This window comes from Sceloporus occidentalis, unplaced genomic scaffold (genome assembly GCF_023333645.1).
Source record: "Sceloporus occidentalis isolate IW3139 unplaced genomic scaffold, rSceOcc1.0.p SCAF_2, whole genome shotgun sequence".
NCBI classification, from domain to species: domain Eukaryota; kingdom Metazoa; phylum Chordata; class Lepidosauria; order Squamata; family Phrynosomatidae; genus Sceloporus; species Sceloporus occidentalis.
The window spans coordinates 4,283,149-4,292,000 of record NW_028316982.1 but is presented as its reverse complement, the minus strand read 5'-3'; the positions used below and the strand labels follow the sequence as shown (position 1 = coordinate 4,292,000).

Sequence of the window (8,852 nt, the reverse complement as noted above, 5' to 3'; positions counted from 1 at the left end):
GGGTTCACCTTTCTGGACTGCAGCTCCCATAATCCCAATCTGGAGAATGCTGGGAATTCCAATGATTTACTTGATAAATCGCTTGGAATTCCCAGATGAGGATTCTGGGAGCTGTAGTCCAAAAAAGGTGAATTTTCAAGCCTAAAAACCAAGGATATGCAAGTGCCAACAGTTTTGTGCCTACTTCTTGATAAAATTAATTTTCTTGGTCCCTCTTTTTTGCCTTTTTGTCTTTAAAGAGACAGTGTGGCATAGCGGTTTGAGCATTGGACTGTGACCAATGGTGGCCAAAGTTTTAATCCCGGATCAGCCATGTAAACCCACTTAGGCAAGTTATGCACTCTCAGCCCCAGAGGATGGCAATGGCAAACCAATGTGAAGAAATTTGCCTTATGATAGGTTTGCCTTATGATTGTCATAAATTGGAAATGTGTGTGTGTGTGTTGTTGTTGTTGTTGTTGTTGTGTGTCTTCACGTTATTTCCAGTGTATGGAGATCCCAAGATGAAACTACCATGGGGTTTTCTAGGGCTGAGAGTGTGTGACTCACCCAAAATCACCCGGTGGGTTTCCTAGGTCTCCAGACTCATAGTCCAATGCTGAAACCACTCCACCACACTGACACTCTCTCTGTATAAGCACACATCACACAACGTATGTTACACAATTCACTCTCCTCAATTGGCCAATTATAACAAAAAATATAATCTATGAAAAGAACTGAAGACAAGGTTTGTGCTTCTGGTGAAGCAATCATTACATCCATAGGAACATCCTCTCTCCAAATCTCTATACTGCTTTAAGATGGCGCAAGACTTTGCTGCTGCTGCTGGTTTTGTGAAAAGAACCCAGACGGTGGAGGAGTAAAAGACAGGCTCAGGAATAAAAAAAGTGTCCAGCCTAGAGGTCCATTTGTATGCACCTGGCACTCTGGATTTGCAGAAGCGTCAGTCTGCAAAGCATTAGCAGTGCTAGAAGAAGCCTCCTAAAAACTGACTGGAGCAGATGCCTCTCTCCGTTTTCATGCCCGCAGGCCAAAGAGAACAGCTCTAGTTCCAGATGTCCTGATTCTTAGTCTCATCTGTATGCATACCCTCTTTGGCCCTGGATACCGGTGGCAAGGTTGCGCCTCTGGGAAGGAATCCTGTGGAATTTCCTATCAGTTGTTCTGTGTCTCTCTCTTCTGCTGGGTAGAGTCAATGCAGAATGAGAGTCAGAGGGACACTTTATCATTGGGATTCAGAATCATAAAATCACCCAACCTAACCCCCTTCTGCCATTCAGGAACACACAACTGAAGTACTCCTGACAGATGGTCATCCATCCTCTCTTTAAAAACCTCCAAAGGAGACTCCACTACCCTCTGAGCTAATACCCCAGAGGACAGGAGCAACATTCAAAGTGACCTGAATAGACTAGAATGAACTTCAACACAGAGAAACGTAATGTACATGGGGCGGAACAATGAAATGCACAGATATAGGATGGGCGACACCTGGCTTAAGGAGACTTATACAGTACATGTGAAAGGGATCTAGGAGTCCAAGTAGACCACAAGTTGAACATGAGTCAACAGTGCGATGTGGCAGCTAAAAAGGCCAATGCAATTTTAGGCTGCATCAATAAAAGTACAGTGTCAAGATCAAGAGAAGTAATAGTGCCACTATATTCTGCTTTGATCAGGCCCCACCTGGAATATTGTGTCCAGTTCTGGGAAGCACAATTCACAAAGGACATTGAGAAACTGGAACTTGTCCAAAGGAGGGCGACTAAAATGGAGAAGGGTCTGGAAACCATGCCTGATCATGATGATGATGATGATGATGATGATGATGATGATGATGATGATTTATAGCCTGCCCAATCCCAAGGAATCCGGGCGGGTTACATCAATAAAACTATAGCGAATACAATAAAATAAGATAAAAGCAAGTGACATAAGTCACAGAATTGACAGCTAGACCTGATGGACCTGGGCCTGTCTTTGCTACTCCCTCCCAGGTCTGAGGATGACAGTTGAGACGGAGGAAGGCTCTTCTTATTATTTTTATTAATTTTAATTGAATTCTTCTCCTTAAATTTCAGAGGAGAATTGGTGGACAGAGCGACATAAGTCACGGTAGACGGGGAGAGGAACTAGGTAGAGAAGGCCTGCCAGAAGAGACCCGTCTTAAGAGCCTTCTTACAGGCTGTAAGAGTAGAAATGTGGCGGATCTCCTTTGGCAGGTCATTCCAGAGCTTCGGAGCAGCAATGGAGAAGGCCCTCTGGGTAACTGAGGTTAGTCTAGACTTTTTTGGCTGAAGTCGATTCTTCCCCTTCGAGGACCTGAGTGCGGAAGGACAGTATGGAAGAAGGAGTTCCCATAAGTCTTCTGGACCCAAGCCATGTAGGGCTTTAAAGGACATCACCAACACCTTGTACTTTGCCCGGAAACTCATTGGCAGCCAGTGAACGGATTTCAAAACCGGTGTTGTGTGACCTTTACCTGTAATTAACCTGGCTGCCATATTTTGTACAAGTTGAAGTTTCCAAACTTGGCATGAAGGTAGCCCCATGTAGAGTGCATTACAGAAGTGCAATCAAGAGGTGACCAGCGCATGTACTACTGTTTCAAGGTCTCCCGGTTCCAGGAAGGGGCACAGCTGGCGTATCAGCCGAAGCTGATAACAAGTGCTCCTGACCGTCGCATCCACCTGAGCTGGCAGGTGAAGAGATGAGTCGAGGAGCATCCCCAAGCTGTGGACAGAGTCCTTCAGGGGAAGTGTGACCCCATCCAGAACTGACTGGCATAACTCCATTCCCGGATTGGGAGTCCCTATTACTAGTACCTCTGTCTTACCTGGATTCAGCTTTCCCTCATCCAGTCCATTACTGCCCCAAGACAGGCATTCAGAGGGGAGATGCCATCCTTAGTCACTGCATCAGTCCGAGACATAGAGAAATATATTTGGGTGTCATCAGCGACTGATAACACCACGCCCCATGTCTCCGGATGATCTCTCCCAGTGGCTTCATGTAAATGTTAAACAGCATGGGCAACAGGCTGGCCCAATGGGGGACACCAAATTTTAGCTCTCTTTTAGAAGAGCAACTGTCTCCCAGTGCCACCATCTGGAATCGGCCCCAGAGGTAGGACTGGAACCACTGTAGAACTAGTGCCTCCGATACCCAACTCTCTCAGGCGTTCCGGAAGGAAGCCATGGTCTATAGTATCGAATGCAGCTGCGAGGTCCAAGAGCACCAGCAGGGTCACACTTCCCCTGTCGATGCCCAGCATTGTACAGTGGGCCCTTGGTATCCACTGGGTTTGGTTCCAAAATCCACATTCAAGATGCTCAAGTCCAGTTGCAGCGGTCCCTCCTTCTCCACGGATTCTCCAAAACAAACCAACCTATTTTTATGTTGATGTGTTGACTGTATTTCTAGCCTGCTTTTCTGCTGGGTCAGGCTATTGGTTAGGAAGGACTGATCCGAGGCAGAGAACAAGGGAAACTCTCTTTCTCTGTGGCCACCAGAGTCACAAGATGGGAGACATGGGCCTGATACAGCCAGCCAAAATAAAGCTGCTTCGAGTCACTTTGGAGATATGGTGTTTCAATTATACAAGCGTCCTAAGAGTCCAGAAGCCGCACCAAAGCCACGCTCCAGTCCTAAGGACTAGACCTGCTGCTGGTCTTTAAGGTACCGCAAAAGGCTCTCTTGGTTGATCTTCCTCCCATGCTGGGTGCAGCAGAGGGAGAGGAAGGTGGTTGCGAAAGAGGCAGAGGCTGTTCCCCTTCTTCTCCTGTAACAGGTATGATTGGGGTGATCCAAACTGAGCTCCTCAGACCTCCTGTTCTTCCCCATGAAGGCATCCAGACAACCAACTTACTACGCCTGGGGTCAAGGCAGAAGGAACACTCCCCACACACTCCAGCCTGCCCTTGCCATGGGCCCTGGGGGGGTCCTATCTGCACAAATTGTGGGGTTCAGGAGAAGGGGTGCCCTGTGCATGTGAGGGGTCCATGGAATTGCAACCCTAGGCTTGAAAGGGGGAGTTTTTTTCAGACAAGAGCTTCAGGGCTTCCTTGCCTGCAGGCCCAAGAAGTCCTCTTGGATGGTGTTGGAGCATAGCATCAGTGCATGTTTAGGTGGTATGAAGTGGTATATAAATGAAGCTGCTATTGCTGCTATATAGATTTAGGAGTAAGGGGGGAGTACTGCCGTCTTCATAGCTTCATTGATTATCTCTATGGTCATTTGGTCAGTGTGAAGAGAGGTCCTATCTCCTCCCTCACTCTACTAAAGGTTAAGAGTTTTACAACTCTTGGTCCTGAGTCCTCTTCTCCTTACCACTGTCATCCAAGATGTCCTCTGAGGATGCTTTTTTTCCTTTTTCTTTTCGGCATGCATGAGGATCAGCTCTAGGGATCCTTGTATTAAGTATCGGATGGTAGATGAATAAATTTAGACACTTACCAACAAAATGTTCCTAATGCAAAAACATGGAGACTTCTTGAGGAATCCATTGTCCTCTGCCTACAAAGGGAAAGGATGGAGTGGCATGGGGGGAGGAAGCACGCACCGCCCCTGGAAGCCCCCCCCCCCCAGCTGGTGCAGGGACACCCAATGACACCCAGTGCAAGGACGCCACTGGTTTCAGGGGGTCTAATTGGGAGATGAACCAGAGGTACTACAAATTATGCAGTCAAGTTTTTCACATTTGGGAAAATCACAGGGGTCAGTGCACCTGGAGTGCAATGGATGAGCCTCACCTTGGGAAAACTTCCCTCGTTATCAAAGTGTTTCCCCTGCCAGGTCTATTCATTTAAATTGTAAGCTGCTCTGAGTCCCAATTTTGGGGGGGAAAGTGGGATGATGATGATGATGGTGATGATGACGACAACAACAACAACAACAGTGGCAACAATATTGTAGCTGTATCCTAAGTAAGATTGGTGGCTTCTTGTACTCCTGCCCTCTGGAATTTCCTTCCACAGGATGCTTTCCTTTCACCGGCAGACAAAAACATTATTTAAGCAAACTTTTTAATGCTTAAGCAGGGAAGGATTTTTTTAAAAAAATGTAAATGTATGTTTTATTTGTTTTTAACTTTTCTATGTTTTTAAATCAGTTTTATAGTATTTTATATTCTTTTCATACTTGTCTTGAACTTTTTGCATCATTTTAATGTATTATTGAAGTTGTCTTGGGTCCCGGCCTGGGAGAAAGACAGCATATAAATAAAGTAAATCAAAATAAGTAAAATAAATAAGATCTTGGACTGAATTGCCAACCAGAATAAATCTATTTCTGTGTGTCTATGTGTCTGAATGACAGGATGTGAGCAACTCTGGTTACTGCTTAATTCATACGGCTGAATGACATCACCAGGGACTATTCCTAATTCTCAAATTTTGGCCTGGAAGCTTCAGGGTGTGGGATGATCCTGGTCCCTGGCAATGCTATTCTTGCTCATCCTCATTATGATCGCCACTATCATCATCTTGATGAATTTCAAAATGCTTGAAATATATGTGCGTGCATGTGCCTTCAAATCATTTGTTGACTCCTGGCAAACCCATTAATTCCGTAGGGTTTTCTGAGGCAAGGAAGATTCAGAGCTGGTTTTGCCAGTTCCCTCCTCTGAAATATAGCCTACAGCACCTGCTCTTCATTGGCTGGAGGTGTCCCATCCAAAAGGTAACCAGGGCTGACCCTAGTTAGCTTCCAAGATTAAATTGGATATTATGACTTTAGGGCAATTGACCCCCAAATTGTGCCCTTTAAGAGATTTTGGACTTCAGCTCCCAGAAGCCTCAGCCATGTCGGCCAATAGTCTGGGATTCTGGGAGCTGAAGTCCCAAATTCTTTAAAGAGCACAGTTTGGGGACCACTGTTTTAGGGTATCTAAAGATTAAAGACAATAAATTTAATAAATGTTAAAGGTCAGCCCCATATGCATTTGAGGACATGCAAATACACATTAGAGGACAGCCCCATAAGCAATTCTGTGCAGTGGGTAGGGCTAGGGTTGCCATATCCCGCCAGGGGGCGGGACATTCCTGGTTTGGGCGGTGCCATCCCGGTCCCGGTCCGGTTTGGTGCCCAAACCGGGACGGCCCCGTCCACCGCGGCCACCTCAGCCCCTGTGGCGGCTCCAAGGCCTTGCTGAGGCCTGGGAGGGCTCTCCGCGGTCGGAGCTCCAGCCGCGGAGACGCTCCCTCCCGGGCCTCAGCGAGGCCTTGGAGGCGGCTCTGCAGTCGGAGCTCCGGCCGCGGGGTCCTCCAAGGCCTCCGCGAGGCCAGGGAGGAGGAGGAGGCCGCTTTCCACCGTGGCGATCGCCGCGTTGAGGAGCAGCCTCCGCCTCCTTCCTGGCCCGGGAGCCAGGCCCAGGTTTGCTCCTAAGCTGGGGAGGAAGCGGAGACTGCTCCCATCGCGGCGATCGCCTCGATGGGAGTCGGCCTCCGCGTTCTTCCCGGCCTGGGAGGAAGCCTGGGCCGGCGATCGCAGAGCCCTGGAAGGCCCCGACGAAGCCTTCAAGCGGCTCCACGATTGCAGAGTCCTCCAAGGCCTCGCTGGGGCCTGCGAGACGCTGTCTCCCAGGCCCCAGCGAGGCATTGGACAATGTTTTAAAATGTAGGACCTTTTTTTAAAATTTCCTGGCCAGGAATTTTTTTTTAAAAAGGTCCTACATTTTAAAACATTGTCCTATATTTGTCCCGGTTTGGAGGTCCTCGGGGATGGCACCCCTAGGTAGGGCAGAGGATTGCAGCCTTAGGCTAAATCTGGGGACTAATGGCATAGTAGGCCATAGAAAAGCAGCTGGTCTCAGTTAGGGAAAGAAATGAGCCTGCAGTCTCAGATGTCATGTACCTGCCTTTTCCTCCCCCCTGGATCCCAGAACATCTGGATCTTCATGTTCTGAATCACGTTCTTTTCTTCCCTTCTCTATAGTAAGAAGGAGGTGAAACAACCCAATGGTAGGGTGGCCTTTTGGACAGAGCAAAAGCATGGCCTTCTGCACCCCACCCAGAAAGGGACCTACATGTGTGTAACCTGCACTTACGCATGTGCGCATCATTTACAGGGTGCCAGCCGGCTTGTGGTGGATGACACCTTGAAAACATTGTATTGGGGCTAGTCTACATCTAGGTGTATTATGCGAATTGCTGCATATCTTTGCACATTTGCATTGACATTGTATTGTCTTTGCTGTGCTGCACAAATTTGCATCTATTCAGTTGCATAGGCAGCCAAAAGGCTCTCTGTCTGATCATACACCCTTCTGTTTAAAATGTGCAGCGGTGCAAATCCAAGCCATAGCATGGCTATGCAAATCCAAGCAAAGTGGACAGATCACCACACATCCAGGAATGCACATCCTCACAGATACTCCGTAACAAACACTATTTCTGCAGCATTTAAGGAGTCCCCCCCCCTCCTTCCAGAAAGCCCAAATGCCTCCAAATTGCACGTGGCGGGATCACAATCTATTAAAATAAAAGGAGGAGTATTTTAATTTTGTAGTGAAGCTTCCAGACTGGAGGCTGCTGGTGCATCACCTCCCTCAGGAATGCAATGAAGCTTTGCCAACTTTTTCTCTGGATTTTAAAAGAATTCTGCAAGGTGCTGGTCCTGTTTAGAGGACAGTGTTTAATTACCTTGGATAGCGCCTTTAAATTCAGTTGAAAACTTCGACTTCAGTTAACTACTCCACTGACATGGGGCCATAAGCTGCCATTGCATTCTCCTGTTTCAATGCTGCTGTGGATGGGGCAAACTACATGCTTAGAAAAGGCATTCAAGAAGAGCTTCATACAACAGAGAGCTAAACTGTGGGACTCACTGCCATCAGATGTAGTGACTGCCAGGAAAGTAGACCTTTTGCTTAAAAGTTGTAGTTGTGGTGTACCTTCAAGCGCTTTCTGATTTATGGAGACCCTTAGGTAAACCTATCATGGGTTTGCCATTGCCTTCCTCTGAGGCTAAGAGAGTGTGACTTGCCCAAGGTCACCCAATGGGTTTCTATGGCTGAGAGGATATTCAAATCCTGGACTCCAGAGTCATAGTCCAATGCTTTTAACATTTAAATTAAAAAAAATTAAAATTAAAATTTATTATTCTTTTTAAATTTTGTTTTAAAAATATATATCTTACCAAATTTTAACTTTAAGCACTGAGTCCATTCTGCTGCTGCATGGGTTTCCATCGGTTTTTTGGGGGAGACAGGGTTTACACTGGAAGACATTACTTAGGTTTTAGCACTACAGTTGGCCCTCTGTATCCATGGATTTTTTAACCGCAGATCAGGTATCCACAGCTTGAAAATACTGATTTATTTTTTTTTATAAATTCCAAAGAGCTAACCTTGATTTTGCCATTTTACATAAGGAACTCTATTTTACTGCACCATTGTATGCAATGGGACTTGAGCATCCACGGATTTTGTTACCTACAGAAGGTCCTGTGGATACCCAAGGATAACTTTAATAATTTTAAAAAGAAAAGAGGAGACATTTGGCCTTTTGAACCATAGGAGCAACTCAATAAACCTCACCCTTAGGGTTTTTTTATTTTAAATCTTTGGAAGAGCCTAAGTGCAAATCCACAAAATTGTGACAAACAGCCACCCAAAAGGATGGAACAAGTGAAGGCGGAGGTGAGGACAAACTCAAGGAGCCCTATTGCAAGAGCTCATGCTACTTTAGTTCGAAAGAGCCCTATCTCTTATGTATTTAAATATAAGTATGCTTTGCATATTTAAACATTTTTATCTCTCGATATCTGTATGGCTAAGGTAGGCAATTCACTTCCACAAATATGCCCAAATATTTACACTCACACATAGGCATGATTAACATATGGACAGA

At 46.3% G+C, this 8,852-nt stretch overlaps 1 non-coding gene across 1 annotated transcript; it reads right to left on the bottom strand.

Moving 5' to 3' along the window:
* Nucleotides 1-4,645: 4,645 nt before the first annotated feature.
* On the bottom strand, nt 4,646-4,805 carry LOC149317891 (U1 spliceosomal RNA). Its single transcript, XR_016280342.1, has one exon. It is a non-coding gene; the product is annotated as a U1 spliceosomal RNA (small nuclear RNA).
* Between the last annotated feature and the right edge of the window lie 4,047 nt (nt 4,806-8,852).